Raw genomic sequence first — 19,235 nt, 5'->3', positions numbered from 1 at the left:
AACTGATTTAACTGCTAATTAAAACTAGTCAGTAAGCACAATGCAAAATTAATTAAACCATTTAGTAGATAGATGCAAATTAGGCAAAGCAATGTATTGGACACTATCAAAGTAAATGCAACTGCTACTTGTCATCAGGCAAAATAGTTCTTAGTTGGTAAGCACCTTCCTTAGGGAACAATGTGAATTAATAAAAATCATTTTGTTGATTGTATAATCTTTCATTAAACAAATGTGCTAGAATTCAGCTTATCTTCTAAATTGGAAAACTGGGTCTCATGCTTGTTTAATAATCACTAAGAAAATTTGTGAAATTAGTACAGTATTTACAGTAAAATTTAGCACTTTTTATGAGGGCAAAATTTTAAGCTACACGATATAGGAACATTGCTTATTTCACTAAAGAAAGGAGTCAACCTGACTTTTTATTCCTTTTTTTTTTCAATTCTAGATAGTCTTTTATCTAATAATAGTCTTCTGTTTAAAAGGTGGCTGCTTCCTTTGTCAATAAACATCATTTTGCAACTATGGACATTCTTTATTTTCTTAACGTTTTTCTTTATCTGACCTTGAATTATTTTCTTCTTTGAGTAGTTTTCTGCAAAGCATATGGAATATCAATCAAGGGAAAATAAACACTTTGTTCTTAATGCTCAAAAACACCAAGAGGAAGAAAGTTCACTTACATATTTTTTCCCTATGAATGCTGGTGATTGTATCTACTATAGACATGCCTTGCATGTCAAGCTCTGTCACCTTTTATCACCTCACATACTCAGGATAATTATACCTCTATGGTGTCGGAAGCCACCTACTGATGTGGGCATCATTCGTGTTCAGAATGGAGATAATAAATACTAGCTAAGCTGCTGAACTGACATGTGTTATGTTACCCTACATTCTCCAAAGATAGAACACAACACACACACACACACACACGCGCACACACACACACACACACACACACACACACTTGTTTTTCTGTCTTGAGTACCATTGCTAACATATTTCATATGATCAAAAATATTTTCTAACTATTGTTTAAAAACAATACTGAATAGGTTTTACCATAAGCAAAACAAAATGACCTTTTTTAGCCAAGTTACTCTTGACTTAGGTTCAACAGTTTATGTTTTGCACACTTCTGATAGGATCTCTTGGATTAGTCAAAGAAGCTTCTAAATATACTTCCATAAAATTGGAATTAGAATAGGAAGATCATAGAGGAACCATGGAAAAAGAACCAGTCTCACTGGGATCAACATAATAAAAAAGAAGGAATTTTGAATCTGTAACTAAAATAAGTTTATTAAGAACCAGTTCATTTTGTGAAAATGAAACCTTGTACGTGGTTTCCCTTTGCCAGAGAAGAAAATACTCTTTGATATGTCATAACTTAACCATTGTCAGATTTCCTTGCCACAGAAAATATTGGCCATGGGATCCTGCCCTCTAAATGTGGTTTCCTCCTGACCATGAGATGGATGTTGAGCCTTTCAACTCCCCAAAATAAACCTTGACCCTGAAGTTTATCCCCCATCTTATGCAATACAGCCAGGTACCTTGGCTTTTGCTATACTTGATTTATACCATGAGAATAAGCCCAGAAATGTGGGTTTATAGGAACCTAGAGTAACATTTATTTGATGTATACAATACCTATTAATTCTGAAATTTTGTTTGGAGTGGGATATGGGGAATGTGGGATCAATACATCTGATTTGAAACTGAGATACCCAGACATGTGTATCTGTTAGATCCCTCCAAATACACACACATACACACATACAGACACACACACACACACACACACACACACACACACACACACACATCCCTGAGGGCACCAGAGCCAAAGGATGTGATGTCATTAAATATGCTTTAAAACTGCAACATATATTGGAGAAGTAAGCTTGTTTCCTTTTCTATCCTAAGAAAATATTAAATATTGTTGCAAGTTTTCTACAATAATCTTAATGAAAACAGACCTAAAATAATAATCCTCAAGGAAATTGGGCAATTGATAAGTTGGAAGTTCTCTAATTATACATTATAAGACGTACTCTACTGTGTTGTGTAGGCATTCTTCCCAGTGGCTCCATCCAAAATGTATTCAGAAAGTTATCACCCTCCCTTGCCCTGTAGAACTGCCCTGTAAAACTATTTATCCATTCAAGGCCCAGGATTCCCAGTTGGGAGACGTTGACTGTCTTGAGGGATGTGCCTAACCTTCCCAGAATGTGACTGAAATAGACTTTCTTTAACCAGAGCAGAATTATTTTTCTCAGTAGTGTGACAATTCTTTTTCTTTCGCAAACAGCAGAAATTGAGCTCAAACTCTATGTTAAGAGAAATACAAAGAAACCCACTGGTTTATTAACTAAAAACTACAGCAGTAGCATAGACTCTATGCTACTCTAGGCTCAAATAGCATAACCAGGTGTTTCTCTCTCTCTCTCTCTCTCTCTCTCTCTCTCTCTCTCTCTCTCTCTCTCTCCTTTTATTATTTCTCTCCAGCTCTTTTAGGTCTCCTCGCCTCTTTTTCAATCAGTATTTCTCTACAGTCATTCCAAGGCTCACCAACCGCTCAAGGGCCATAATATCTGAAAGAAGGACACCTCTCTCTCTTAGGGTTAATATCAGTTCTTTCAAGAGTCTTTTGATCAAGAAACCTGAGTAATGTGCCTACCTCCACATCAGGATTGGAGAAGTAGCCTATTCCCTGGATTGGCAGAAGAACTCCCTGTCAGGTGGGGAGGGGAAATTTCTCAAGCCCAAAAATGGTCTGATACTGGATAACGAGGAAGGGATTCCAGGTAAGAATAAAATAATAGATGTTCATTGCACAAGGATTTTGATAACCAAGGAATCAATTCATTAAAATACATGAGAAATTTGGAGTTAATTCAACACAGAGAACATAAAGGAAGAAAAAGAGAAATAGTTGTCCTGGGACTTACTTTCTGGTTTTGATTCTGCTGTTAACTATAGTTACAAAATTTTTGTCCTCTCTGGGTCTTTGTTTCCCTAGGTGACATGCAGACAAAAAGATAGGGTGAGTCTCTGCTTGCTGCTCTGTTCACACTGCCTCTTCATACTCTGCTCACACTCTTGTGCTTCTTAGAATATTTTAATTGCAGTGGAGGAGAAGCATTGAAAATGTTAGGATATATTCAGACTCAGTCTTCAACTCTCTTTTTAAGTCTTTCGAAAGCATCAAGAAGCCACATATAATTACTGCTGCTCCCATTGTTTTGCTAATGCACACTGCCTTAGGCTGATAATATAGATACATACACACGCACACAAACACTCACACATGAAGACTCCATTCTCATAGAAACTCATGGCACTGTGTTTAGAAAACTTAGGTGACAAAATTCACAAACATTAGTTCATATTTCATTATCAAGCACATTTTATTTTAGCCAGTGTTATGGGCTGAATTGTGTACCCCCAAAATTCATGTTGAAGCCCTAACTCCCAGTACCTCAGAATGTGACTGTATTTGGAGAGAGCATCTTACAAGAGGTAATTAAGATTAAATGAGTTAATTTGGGGTGAAACCTAATATAATATGACTGCTATCTTTATAAGAAGTAGATATATTAAGACACAGACACAAAAAGAGGGAAGACCATGTGAGGACACAGGGAGAAGTTGGCCGTCTGCAAGCCAAGGAGAGAGATCTCAGGAGAAACCAACCTTGCTGACACCTTCCTCTTTAATTTTTAGCCTCCAGAATTGTGAGAAAATAAATGTCTGTATTTTAAGCCACTCATTCTGTGGTAATTGTTTTGGTCACTTTGGCAAATCAATATAGCCAGTAACTGTAACAATGAGAAATTATTTTCAAACCTAGAAAAAAATTGCTTGTAATGCATGCCGTAGGTCTCATTTTTTAGTAGTTTGGAAAAGTTAATTCTATTACAAAATAGAAAGTGCTTTGAGTCAATATAAGGAGAGTATATATGTGAAATGATCACCACAAGCTAACATATCTCAAGCAATGTGTAGTGAACGTATTAAGACAATGTTGTCTACAGAAAGCTAATTGTTCACTAGTGATGTGTTATAGGTATCTTTATACCTAACTAATGAAATTCCCTCTACACTACCTGGTATAATTCATCAAAGAAGGCGTCGGGTTGCATAAATTCTTTGGATGAATCTGAAGTAAGTGTTGCAAAAACATGTAAGTCTATAATCCTAAAAACTTTCCTCACAATGGTCTAGAAAATGAAAATAAAAATAGTGTTTTAACTGAGTAATAATTTCTTTTTCTAATCCCTTTATTTTTCCCTGTCTGTAGTCCTTTGCTCTTTTGGCACATAACATGTCAGATAACTTCACAATTCCATCCAAAGTATTCTTCTTTTTTTATAGATTAGTGAATAATGCATATATTTACCTCCTTCTTAAGAGAATTTGATCTTCTTACTCTGTAATCTGAGAGAATGTGTCTAGCATAAATTCACCATGGTGATTCTGAAAAATGAACATAGCACTGCTATAGTTTTGTCTACAGACAACAGAGAGAAAGCAGTGCAAAATGGAATCAGAATTTAAATGTTTTTATTCTGGATGATGAGTTGGCAATAAATTATTTTCCACACCTATGGCATTTTTTTATATAGGTGGGGAAACCAACTTGAAAGACTTTAGATGCCTTATTAAAGTTCTTGTAATTAAAAGCAGTTTTTTAAAAAAGATATTGTTTGGAGAAGTTCCAAGTTCTAACAAGTCAGAAAAAAAAAAAATTGTGAAATAGATTAGCTGTGCTAACCACACATACTCGTATACAGACACAGAAAGAGTTTGGTAAACATTAGCCATATTTTATTTTGGACCAAAAAAAAAAAGTGCTAATGGAATAAGTATTTTGAAAGGGTAAATTTTTGAAGATGATATTTTATAATAATTGTACAATATTTTTTATGTAAGTATATTTCCATCAGGAAAGTTTGAATCATGTATAAAATAAGATATACAATACTGAGATATATGCTAAAGATGATCGTTTATCTTGTAGACTACTGATTTTGAACTGGTCAGTCATGAAATGAAATCCCAGAGAGGGTGTAAAATAGAATTTTTAAGCTGCTCTGGCTGTAGGATACTGACATGACTGAATGACAGTTTTAAAATCCAACTATAAACTCTATGTATATTTTATGTATTTAAAGCAAAGCTTTCATTTGGTTTAGTTGGTTTAGTTTGGTTTGTTGAATTTTGTCAACCAAATTGGTGAGTAGGCATAGTTTTATATATGCAGTCTGCTGATTCCTATCTTCTAACTCTGGGGCTTCTGCCATCAGGAACCAAGATCCAAACATCTACACCTTTGTGGAGTAGCAGTACTTTCTTGCCACAAGGGGGTTTATGTAGTTCCTTAGGCAACCACAGCCACAATGGCTGTAAAAGTGGGGAGAAGGGCTCCCTACCAGGTGCTCTGTGCTAGACATACCTTTCAGAGATGAGCCCAGATTGTCTCCTGTCCCATCAAACACATAAAATAAGAGACTACCAAATGCACAACTTAAGGGATTTCCAGAAGTTCTTTATGCAGTGAAATATCCCTCCCACATTGACTGAAACCTATGGTTTCCTCCACTTCCTGAAATTCTTCATGAATTGGTTACCAAATACGTAAATGATTTAGTCTGAATTGTGGAAAGAAGAATATGACCTAACAATCCCAGTTCCTGGTACTAGGATAGGAAAAGGAAAGTCAGATAAGCTGTTTCACCTCTGAGCTTCAGACACACTGACAGCACATGACCTAACTGATTTCTTAAGTTGGGAGTTGTAGGGGAGAAAAAATAATTTTCCCTCTACCTTTCTGATTTCTTAGTTGAGATTCCTGAAATAAAAGACCGATTTACATGTATAACATGTATATACGAGTTTGTATTAATATGTTTGCCTCATCTGTACATACCCAGGGAAAAATGAGTAACTCAAAGATGTAGCTTCCGAATTCAGGATTAAATACCATCTTAATAAGTAAAGGGGAAAGGAGATACAGGACTTTTAGAGGAGAGTGAGTGATCTTTAGGAAGGACGAATGGACCCTTAGAATAATAGGTGGGAGGTATAATAGTTTGTGACAGTTTGGGTGTGGTACAGACTTCTGGTTTTCTCTCCTGGTGACAAGAGTCAATCTTCCCTGATTGATGGACTCCCATGTGGGGATCTATGACAACTGAATTCCTTTGGGAGCATCTGTCTTTAGGGAGGTAAGAAAAAGCCTCTCCCCACATTTACTGTTTTAGGTGCCTGCAGCTCAAAATGTACCAAAGTGGCATAATTCCTTTTTTACAAATGGATTCATTTATTTTATTTTCTTAATTTTGATTCATCTCTTAGTATTAAGATAATTCTTTCTGATGAAAGAGAACTTTATATTTGTGTAATGTTAGGAACAACATTTATAGTTACTCTATACAAATAGATATAACAGTTATTATACATGTCCATAGTGATAGATTTGAAATTTTAAAATCCAAATGTGTCTGGAAATCCCAAGGACTCTGTCATGCAGGGCTGCCTGCTAGGTCTCTGCTCCCGCTCCCCACGTAAGAACGTAGGACATGGTGAGGTCAAAAAGGAACACCCACAGAGCCATAGATAGGGGAGTCACATCATTATATTCTCGCTGGCGGCTGGGTTGGAGACACAGGAGGCAAGAGCCACACTATCCGCAATCCGCCATCCACTTGTCTCTGCCAAACAATCTCACTTGCTAGCAATCCTCTTCTCTGCAATCTGTAATCCACATTCCGCCACTTGCTAGCTCAGCCACCATCTTCTTGCTAGCCCCCATTTTTTGTTAGCGTAGCCATAGCAGTTATATTAGTGGCCAATGGCTCACTGGTTACAGCTGACTGCCAACTAGCCACATCTGATGGGCATCCAATCACAGTTGATGGCCATTTACTACCTGAGCCAGCACCTTTCTATGTGAGGCTGAGAGCCTGGAAACTGTTTTCTGGGGCTCTGACCCCACAGACTGTCATGACTCCTTTTGTGGAAAAACTTGACCTAAACTGACACAATACCATTCATGTACCTTTTAGTTTATCCCATTGAATAAAAATATTCATATATTTTGCTGCAAAAATATTAATGTTCTGTGTACATGTGTGTGTTTCAAAAGTCATTTTAATTTCTAGGAGCTTGGCTCAGACATGACTGTTATTTCAATATGTAAATACACACACGTATTAAGAAGTTACATGTATTAACAAAGAGGTCATCTTTTCTGTGACCCCATTTAATGTGTTTCCTTGTAGGGCAGGACACAAGACTCTAAGTCTTAGTAAAACATGCACTGTGGTGATTCAGGGTTATCCTGTTAAATGCTTTCAGGGTTGTCCATATCTGGACTATGAAAGCACATGATTCTTAGTAGGTCTTTCTGCTTCTACTGTTATCTCCCTTGCATCAGTTTATTTTCTAACTAACAGTCGCATTAATTTTTTAAAGCCCAATAAGTCTTCTCTCTCTTTTCTCTCAACTCTCCACTAACAATGAATTTAAAAGTCTTGTCCTGGTTTCCTCTCCTCTCTCCCTTTTCATCACAGCTCCCTGGCTCATGGTGTTCACATTTCATTGGCCCTCTTGCTATTCCTTACACCATTCCAAGTACAGTCTCCTCCCAACGCATCTGTACTTGCTGATGCCTATGGATGGGAAGTTCTCCCACTATGCTTTCTTAGTCCCTTCACTAGATCACCGTTCATCTTCTTAGATAGCTTTGCCTAATCCACCTGAAATAGCCTTGCCTACCTCCTTCAGAGCTTCCATCCCCTTCATCCTGCTTTCTTTCTCTTTATTGGTTGTCACTATCTGCCGTCATGTGTATATGTATATACCAGGTGGGTTTTTTTTGTTTTGTTTTGGTATTTTTGTTTGTTTGTTTTAGTGTTTTCCTTCTTTAACTAGGACATTAACTTTATGATGGTACAAAGTGTCTTGTTTTGTTCAACTCTGTATCTCAGAGCCCATAATAGTGCCTGGAATATAGTAGGTATTAATTAAGTGAATGAATAAATGAATCTAATTGGTAATTATTGTATTTTACTTTTTATGTGTATTTCTATGTGTTTATATATTTATTATTTTATTTATCAACACAAGCTATTAATTTATTTGAGAAGAAGAGTACAGAGTTTTTCCTAAGTCAAAAATAGTTCCCTCCACAAAATCTGTTCAACTTAATCACATTATCAAAACTGTCTCAATATCTAGTGAAAACAAAATTAAACAATACTACATTATATTACTTTACTTCAAAGCCACAATGTTTTGGATAAGATCCCAAAGAGCCAAAGCAGATCAAAAGCTCTCACTCAAAGCCATTTTTGCAATGAGAGTTATCAGGGTTAGCTTTACCCTTGGAGAAAATTTTGTTAAGTTTTGTGTTAATACTTCTAAAAAGGCTATTATGCCATTATTGTCTCTTAAATAATTTTTATCATGCTACTTTTATTGTGAATTTACAAATCTATAGTAAATTACAACCTTCCTTATAAGTGGTCTTTGCCAATAGCTAGCACCTGACCTTAATACTGAGGTGTACAGCAATCTACAATCCAAACTTAAAGGCATCCTATCTCACAGAAGTTTCTGTCTTACACCCTCTGATAAAATCCAAGGCAACATAAACAATAACAAAGCAATAACAGGTGCTGCACCTAAGAAAAAGGATAAACACTGAAATAGATAAAAGCTCTAGCTAAGCCATTAAAACATTTTTTTTCCATTACAGAATGAGCCAGATGGGCAAACAAGACTGGAGAAATAAATAACTCACGTGTGACAATTGCAGACACAGGTGACTAACCTTTCTCACAAATGAGTATAAACGCACTGTAAGTCAAGATATAGCATGTGTGTGCATGTTAATAAAAACACCAAGTGGTTTCTTTCCTCCTTTGTTCTGAATAGCTCAGAGTAGGCAGAGCTCTTTGCCAAGAAGAACAGGGTGGGGAATTTTTATGATTACCTTAAAAACACATAAAACTAGAAGTAAAAAACAGATGACATGATTTGGCTGAAGTCTATACAGACTAGAGAAAAGATACAATTAAACTGCTACTTGGCTAGTGAAATTAATCACTGCCAAATGTCTATAGAGGTGGTTCAGAAAGACTGTTCTTTGCCTTAGTTCTCCACCAAATTTCCTCATGTAAGTAAAAACCTTTGTCAATCTTCATCCTGAATTTCAAGTCAGGTCCTAAAGCAATTGCACATTAGAGTATAAAGGAAGACATTTAACTATGAAAAAAGCTCTGTGGCTTAAGTCTTGGGACTATAAGGCAAAACAAAGAAAACATACAAATAAACCATAGGGATTCCCTAAATAGCTAAAATGCAGAAATCATTTCCTTATTTCAGTGATATAGCCAGCTTATGGAGTATGTTATGAATGTTAGAATTAGACCCAATAAGGTCAGGAGCGTGTATACAGGAAAAAAAGAAGAATCTTGAGAAAAACCTTAAAGGGATATACCACAGGGTCATTCACATGCCTTAGAAGCTTTGCAGATATTTCTTGTGTTCCCGCAGCTGCATCTGGGTTAATCTTTGGATCAGAAAGGTGCTTATCAAAAACAAGCATATCATAAAAGTTCATTAGAATTTCCTCTGTGTCTCAGAAGCATGTTAGTATTGCGTTAAAAAAAAAAAAATCAAAAGAAAGCATTACCTACAATGCTTGGTGGAAAGAGCAACAATGCAGTTCTTTTGCCCTTGTCTAAATTATGAAACTTCCAGCAAAATATCATCTTCAAAGGTTAACCATGTTTTAACCCAGTGATATCTAGAAATGAATAATAAAAACACAATTAAAATATAATATCACAAAGTAGGGTTATGCTCAACAATCTTTAGTACTTTGTGATTAATGTGTCACTCTGTTTAACACAGTATGGAATGGAAAGGATTTTTTTCATCAAGACCCAGGCATTAAGGAGCTCAAACTTAGTTGGAAGTATATGATTTACTTTCATTAATAACAACTAGGAAATAATTCATTTTAGTATATAAAAAATGTTGAATTGTGTATTTTTAAGAAGGGAGTTTAGAAATAAAGAATGAAAAGATTGCTGCTACTTTTCTATTACTGACTCAACTTTTAAAAAAAATAATCTAAATTTTTCCCTGTTTTCCAAATGTATCCTCTTCTTTCATATTTTATTCATTTAGCTTTTGTGTTCCATAAACTTGAAATATGTTTCATACTACCCTAAACAGAGAGAGAGAGAAAGAGAGAGAGAACACGTATTTATTTGGAATAAAAAAGAATTGCAATTTGGGAAGCACAGATTCAGGCAGACACCCAAAACTGTCCTGATTACAGGGTGAGAGAAAGATGTTTTTATGAGAAAAGGAAGTGAATAATTACATGAATAAAATAAATAAATTTTTATTGGTGCTTACAAGCTGACTTTAGCTATTTATAGCTGACTACTGATTCCATCTTCAGAAAGAGAGTCTATGATAATTAGTCCTTCTGATCAAAATACCTACTTTCCTGTTAACTTTGCAAACAGTTGTATTAAGACAATGTGGGTTTGGCCTAGCCCAGAGGTTATTTTCGCCAGTACAAATATTCCAGAAGTTCAAGGAGCAACACATGCAAGACAGTTATTCTGGAATGGCTACTATTGCTTTGTTTTAAAATGGCTCCATTTATGAGTTTCGACAATTAAGTTCATGAACTTGTTGCACCGATTTTGCTAATCTTTTTTGATATCAGAGGGATTATTCACTATGAATTTGTACCAAATGGAAAAGCAGTTAACCATGTTTACTATTTGGAAGTACTGAAAAGGCTGCATGAAAAAATTAGGTGGCCTTAACTTTTTCCCAACAATTCATGTCTCTTGCATCACGACAATGCACCAGCTCACATGGCACTGTCTGTGAGGGAGTTTTTAGCCAGTAGACAAATAACTGTATTGGAACACCCTCCCTACTCACCTGATCTGGCCCCCAATGACTTATTTCTTTACCTGAAGATAAAGGAAATACTGAAAGGAAGACATTTTGACGATATTCAGGACATCAAGTGTAATACTATGAGAGCTCTGATGGCCATTCCAGAAAAAGAGTTAAAAAATTGCGTGAAGGGTGGACTAGATGCTGGCATCGGTGCATAACATCCTAAGGGGAGTACTTCAAAGGGGACCAAGGTTATATTCAGCACTGAGGTATGTAGCACTTTTCTAGGATGAGTTAGCCAACTGAATTGTCTACCCTCCTATGTCAACTTTTCACATTTCCCTCTTTTTGGCAAGATCTTTCTTTGAAAGCATTACTGATCAACCATTGAAAAGCAACATTGGGATTACATCATAAAAATGGCGACTTGAGGTGACCCTCTTGAAATCTCCCCTTGAATTTACAACAAATTGAACAACTAGTATTCCACAAAGGACTCCCTGCACAGCAAACAGGCAAGACTAATAGGTGCACAACTGAAATCATCTAAAGCTGGGCAAATAGGTCGAGCAGGTGAGGAGGGAAGCCTGAAATACGGAGACATGGGCAGCGCCAACGCAGGAGCAGACCGGAGTTTGGAGCTCCAAGCTCCCTGCATTTTGGAGCTACAACAATCACAGGAGAGGGAAGAACTTGGACTGCTAGAATTCTGCTTATGGCCCACAGTCCCACTTGAGAGATTAGCATATAACCTGACTGAAACCCACAACTCACGACAGAGACTTCAGAGCAAAAACTGAGGGAAGAAGGGTGAAAAGGTGGTTTAAGCCCTCACTGCCAAGCAGAGGATGGAAGGCATAGGCACAGAGCCTGGCCACCCCCTTCCTACCCTCCCAGAGTTTGCCCCACCCCCACCTGTTCAGGCTAGAAGCAGAATGGTAGCAGTGTCAGATCAAAAGAACAGAATACTTGCACTTCTGAGAACTACAGTCCACAGACACAGACTTGCAGCCTAACTAGTTCTGGTGAAGGAAGAGAGCCTTGGATGCAAGGACTGGCTGTGCTGGTGGTCACCACCATTGCTCAGAGCCACTTCTCACAACCCACCACATCCCTGTCCCCACCTATCTGGGAGGATCCTTGCAGGAGTAAACAAAGCCTCTGAAACACACAGGCTCTGAAACTGGCACAAGAAAAGCTCTGGAACTTCAGAAGCTCTCCACATCCCCCCACGGATGTGGTGCCCTGTAACCCAGGTGACCTGTTCACAGAGGAGAAGCCCGCCTTCCAGGGAATCCCCCCATTGTGTGAGAAGTCAAAATGGTGCAGAGAAAATATAACACTACAGTGTGAGAGAGAATAAAAGGCTGCAGACAGCGAGAAAATAAAACATTCTACCAACACCTACTGGAAAACAAAATAAATAACTCTTCCTATCAACCTGTTGCAGAAGCCACTCCTGTAGATGTCTAGGAAGAGAAATAATAATTCATTAATTTCCATGAGTAACCGAGGTAACAAGACAGCCCGCAAAGAAAATGAAAAGTCTCCAGAAACTGAACTTAAAGACGTGGAAATGTGTGACTTAAATGACAGAGAATTCAAGATTGCAGTTCTGAAAAAAACTCAACGAGATGCAATAAAACACAGACAGGTCGTTTAATGAACTCAGAAACACAATCAAAGAAGAGATTGAAATTTAAAAAAAGAACCAAATAGAATTTCTAACATTAAGAACTCAATAAAAGAAATAACGAATGCAATAGCCAGCTTAGGTGATACAGTTGAGCAGATGGAGGAAAGAATCAGTGACATCGAAAATAGAAATCTAGAAAAGACACAGATGATAGAAGAGAGAGACTTGAGAGTTAAAAGAAATGAAAGAACTCTACAAGAATTTTGACTCCATCAGATAAAACAATATAAAGAATAACGGGCATACTAAAAGGAGAAGAAAGGGGAGAGAACAGAGAGTATATTCAAACAAACAGTAGATGACTACTTCCCAAACTCGTGGAAAGAACTGGATCCTTGAATCCAAGAAGCAAGAACACCTAATTACTTAAATTCCAACAGGCCTTCGCCAAGGCACATTGTATTAAAGCTGTCAAAAATGAACAGCAAAGGAAGAATCCTCAAGGCAGCCAGGGAAAAGAAGACGGTAACCTCCAAAGGAAAGCCCATTAGATTATCATCAGATTTTTCAGCAGAAACTCTACAAGCCAGGAGGCAGCGGAATCAAATAGTCAAACTATTGAAAGAGAAAAATTATGAGCCAAGAATAATATATCCAGCAAAGATATCTGTTAAATGTGAAGGAGGAATAAAGACCTTTCCAGACATACAGAAGCTGAGTGAATTTACTAACATACAGCCTGCATTACAAGAAATACTGAAGGAGGCTATTTGACCTGAAACAAAAAAGCAAAAGCATACAAAACATGAGTTACAAAACTATTATGAACAGACAGAAGCAGGAAATGGCAACTCCTACACCAAATAGGACACTGTACACTTAAACATAACATACAGGGTAAAGAAGGGGGAAAAAAAAAACAAAAAACTTAAAAAAAGAGAAAAAAGACAACTTGCAGCACAGAAATCAACTCACAACATGAATATCGTGTTTCCCCGAAAATAAGACCTAGCCAGACAATCACCTCTAATGCATCTTTTGGAGCAAAAATTAACATAAGATCTGGTCTTATTTTACAATAAGACTGGGTATAATGTAATATAATATAATATAATATAATATAATATAATATAATATAATACAATATAATATAATATATATCGGGTCTTATATTAATTTTAACTCCAAAAGACGCATTAGAGCTGATTGTCTGGTTAGGTCTTATTTTCGGGGAAAAACACAGTAGGAATAATTTGTGACAACAAAAACATAAAAAGGGAGAGAGTCAAGGTCTAAACTGGCACAAGGGAATGGAGAAAGTAAGCATACTGAAGAAAATGGAATACTCTAAATATCAAACTTTCTTTTACATAAACTTAATGGTAACCACTCAAAAAATCCAGAACTGAAATATGAAACATAAAAAAAGAAGAAATAGAGGAAAAAAATCATAGAACACCACCACACAGAAATAATACACACCAACAAAAAGGCAAAGAAACAATGGAGACACCATCCTACCAGAAAGCCAGAGATAGAATGATAGGAAATTCTCATAATCAATAATCACCCTCAATTTAAATGAACCAAACTCACCAATTAAAAGGCACAGCGTAGCAAGATTGGATCAAAAAACTAAACCCAACCATAGCTGCGTCCAAGAGAAACAGCTCAGCTACAAGGACAAATACAGACTCAAAGTGAACAGGTGAAAATTGACGCTCCAAGCAAATGGTATTCAGAGAAAAGAAGGCATGCTGATATCAGATGAAATAGACTTCAGGATAAAAAAAGGTAACACTAGACAAAGATGGATATTTCATAATGGTAAAAAGGGGACTATACAACAAGAAGACATAAAAGTCATCAATATTTATGCCCCCAGTCAGGGAGCACCAAAATATACCAAGCAACTACTAACAGAACTAAAGTGGGAAATTGACCAAAACACAATTATAGTAGGGGACTTAAATACATCATTGACAGCTATGGATAGATCATCTAAACTGAAAATAAATAATGAAATAGCAGCCTTAAATGACACATTTGATGAAATGGACATAATTCACATTTATAGAGCACTTCAACATAGAACATCAGACGACACATTATTTTCTATTGCACATGGAACATTCTCAAGGATAGACCACATATTGAGACATAAACTAACCTCAGCATATTTAAGAAGATTGAAATCTTCCCAAGCATATTCCCTGATCACAAGGCTTTGAAATTGGATATCAACTGCAAAAAGAAAGCAGGAAAAAAAACACAAATATGTGGAGACTAAACGACATACTTTTAAGGAATGACTGGGTCAAAGAAGAAATAAGGAGATCAAAAGATACATAGAAACAAATGACAATGAAAATACATCCTAACAAAATTTGGGGGATGCAGCGAAAGCAATTTTAAGAGGGAAATTTATATCATTACAGGCCTATCTCAAGAAACAAGAAAAATCCCAGATAAATAACCTCATGTTACACCTTAAAGAACTACAAAAAGAAGAACAAATGAAACCCAAGGTTAGCAGAAGGAAGGAAATAATAAAAATCAGAGCAGAACTAAATGAAAAAGAGAACAAAAAGACAATAGAAAAAATTAATGTAACAAAGAGCTGGTTCTTTAAGAAGATTAATAAAATTGATAAACCTTTGGCTAGACTAAGATAAAAAGAGAAAAGACACAAATGAACAAAATCAGAAATGAAAGAAGGGAAGTTACCACCGATGCCACAGCAATACAAAGGATTACCCAAGAATACTCTGAAGGATTATGTGCCACCAAATTCAATAACCTAGAAGAAATGGACAAGTTCTTAGAAACATATAGCCTTCCAAGGCTGAATCATGAAAAACTGAAAAATCTAAATATACCCATCACCAATAAGGAAATTTAATCAGTCATCCGAAACCTTCCCAAAAGCAAAAGTCCGGGACCAGATGGCTTCATTAGTGAATTCTACCAAACATTCAAAGAGGATCTAATACCAATCCTGCTCAAACTCTTTCAAAAAAACTGAAGAAGAGTCAACACTCCCTAGCTCATTTTATGAGGCCAACATTAGTCTGATACCAAAACCTGGTAAGGATAACACATAAAATAGAAAATTACAGACTGATATCTCTGATGACTACAGATGCAAAAATCCAAACAAAATTCTAGCAAATCGAATGCAACAATGCATTAAAAAGATTATACATCACAACCAAGTGGGGTTCATCCCAGGGACACAAGGATGGTTCAACATATGCAAATCCACCAATGTGATATGTCACATAAACAAAATAAAGGACAAAACTCATATGATTATATCAATAAATGCAGAAAAAGCATTTGACAAGATACAACATCCATTTATGATTAAAACACTTAATAAAATGGGTATAAAAGTAAATGCCTAAACATAATAAAGGCCATATATGACAAACCCTCAGCTACTAATATATTTAACAGTGAAAAACTGAAGCCTGTTGCTCTATATTCAGGAACACGACAGGGCTGTCCCCTATCACCTCTGCTTTTCAACATAGTATTGGAAGTTCTAGCCAGAGCAATCAGGGAAGAGAAATAAATTAAAGGCATCCAAATTGGGAATGAAAAAGTTAAATTGTCAGTTTTTGCAGATGACATATCCTATATATATATATATAAAACCATAAAGACGCCACCAAAAAGTTATTAGGAACAATAAATGAATACAGTAAAATTTCTGGTTACAAAATCAATGCACAAAAGTCCATTGCATTCCTATATACTAACAGTGAAATCTCAGAAAAAGAAACTATTGACAAAATATAGAGGCAACCAACGAAATGGTAGAAGATTTTTGCACACAACACCTCTGATATGGGGCTAATAGTCAAAATATATAAGGAACTCATATAACTCAACAACAACCAAGAAACAATCCAATTAAAAAATGTGCAGAGGACCTGAATAGACATTTCTCCAAAGAAGACATACAAACGGCCAATAGACATATGAAAAATTGTTCAACATCACTAATCATCAGAGAAATGCAAATTAAAACCACAATGAGATATCACCTGACACCAGTTAGAATGGCTATCATCAACAAGACAAATAGTAACAAGTGTTGGAGAGGCTGTGAAGAAAAAGAAACACTTATACACTGTTGGTGGGAATGCAGACTGGTGCAGCCGCTATGGAAGGCAGTGTGGAATTTGCTGAAAAAAATTAAGCATTGAATTACCATACGACCCAGCAATCCCCCTCCTGGGTATCTACCCAAAAGTCTGAAAACATTTTTCCGTAAATATATATGTATACTACTGTGCATTGTAGCTTTATTTACAGTGGCTAGGACATGGAAACAACAAAGGGTCTTTTGGTCGATGATTGGATAAAGAAGTTGTGGTATATATACACAATGGAATATTATTCTGCCATAAGAAAAGATGAAATATTACCATTTGCAACAACATGGATGATTGAGATTATTATGTTGAGCAAAATAAGTCAGACAGAAAAAGAAACCTTATGATTTCACTGATATGTGGTATATAAAATTGAAAACAACAAAAGAACAAGACAAACGAAGAGACAAATCTCATAGACACAGACAATAGTTTAGTGGTTACCAGAGGATAAGGGGTGTTGGGGGGTGGTAGAAGAGGGTAAAGGGGATCAAATATATGGTCATGGAAGGAGAACCGACCCTGGGTGGTGAACACACAATTTGATGTATAGATGATGTATTGCAGAGTTGTACACCTGACATTTATGTAACTTTACTAACAATTGTTACCTCAATCAACTTTAATTTAAAAAAAAATAAAAAGAAAAACAACACTGTCAGTTATTAAATACACCATTGATGTACCATTGCCAGCAAGGCTCAACCTCAGTATATCGTGCCATTTTTGGTCCCTGATCACCAGGAAGCCTCATTGTCATATCCCACATAGAAGGGAAAGTAGTTTTTCTTAGGAGCATTAGGCCACATTTGAACAACATGAGTGTCAGAGCAAAGGAGGTACTCACGATCAGGTTCCTTTGAGGATAAACATCTTCTGCAGTACCTTGATGTTTCTCATAGAAAATAAATACATAAAAAGAGTATTTTTAAATATTGGATAGCAGATGTACAGGAATGTCATCCCTGAGACAAAACAAATAAATAAAAAGGTGAACACAAAGATTTCCCAAGTTTACTCCACTGGTAAAGATTACAGGCTGTAATGCAGGAAATAGGGACTAGGACAGATACCAGCAGTCTTACCGAGTTGAGAAGAGAAATCAGAATTTGGGAAGGCCAAGGTAGATAAAGTTTGTATGACAAAATAAGAGGAGTTTGTTGCACACAGGAAACATTGAAGATCCATCTTACAGAGATTCTCTCAGGTATTTGACTGACTAGTAAACATAACATGCATAAAAACAAACTACCCAAGGATGGGGGAAAGATCCACCAGAAATCACTAGGCTGAAAATTTTCTGTAACTCATAGAAGAATGGGCGTAAAAGGGATCCAATACCGTGTTTCCCCGAAAATAAGACCTCGCCAGCTAATCACCTCTAATGAGTCTTTTGGAGCAAAAATTAATATAAGACCGGGTATTATATATTAATTATATTATATTATATTATATTATATTATATTATATTATATTATTTTAATGTATTATATAAATTAATACATATATACTTATATATTACATATGCATATATAATATTTATGTAATATAAATATTTATATTAAATAATAAAATAATAAATAATATTAACAATAGTATAATATTATTTTCATATCAATAATATTAATATAATTAATACAATATGTAATATATAAATATTATATAATATTAATAATAATTATAACATTTACAATATGAATTAAATATATCATATTTATAATATATAATTATATTAGATATTATATTATATTATACTATTTTATATTATATTATATAAGACCGGGTCTTATATTAATTTTTGCTCCAAAAGACGAAGTAGAGCTGATTGTCTGACTAGGTCTTATTTTGGGGGAAACACGGTATATGGTGATGGAAGGAGTACTGACCCTGGGTCAGAATGGAGAGACAATTAAATACAACATGTATCAGGTAGTGTTCTCCACATGTTTTCATTTTAGTATTGGGACTTAACCAGTCTTAAACTAAAGGCTACCCTGAACGAGACTATAAAATCTTAACTGAAAAACCTTGGAAAAGTTCAACTAATTCCAAGTAACTGAACTGTATGCAAGAACCAGCTTTAACACTACTTAAAGGAACACAACAAAATCAAGCATGAAATCATGTGTTTTAAAACTTATAATGTCTGGCATTCAATAAAAAATTGATCAGCATTCAAAGAAGCATGAAAGTATGGTTCCACAGCAGGATAAAAATCAATTAATAGAAATAGACTTAGAAATTACAGAGATGTTGGAATGAGAGGACAGAGGCAATAAATGAACAATTATAAATATGTACCACATATCAAAGAAGGTATAGAAAGACATGATTATATGAAGAAATAAATAGAAGATATTTTTAAAAGCATACATGGAACTTTTCAAATTTGGAAAATATTATATCTAGAATGAAAATACACTAGATGGGAATAGCAACAGGCTATACATTGCAGAAGAAAAGACCAATGAACTTTAAGACACAGC

Source organism: Rhinolophus hipposideros, assembly GCF_964194185.1.
Source record: "Rhinolophus hipposideros genome assembly, chromosome: 8".
In the NCBI taxonomy this organism is placed as follows: domain Eukaryota; kingdom Metazoa; phylum Chordata; class Mammalia; order Chiroptera; family Rhinolophidae; genus Rhinolophus; species Rhinolophus hipposideros.
This window is presented reverse-complemented; position numbering follows the sequence as displayed.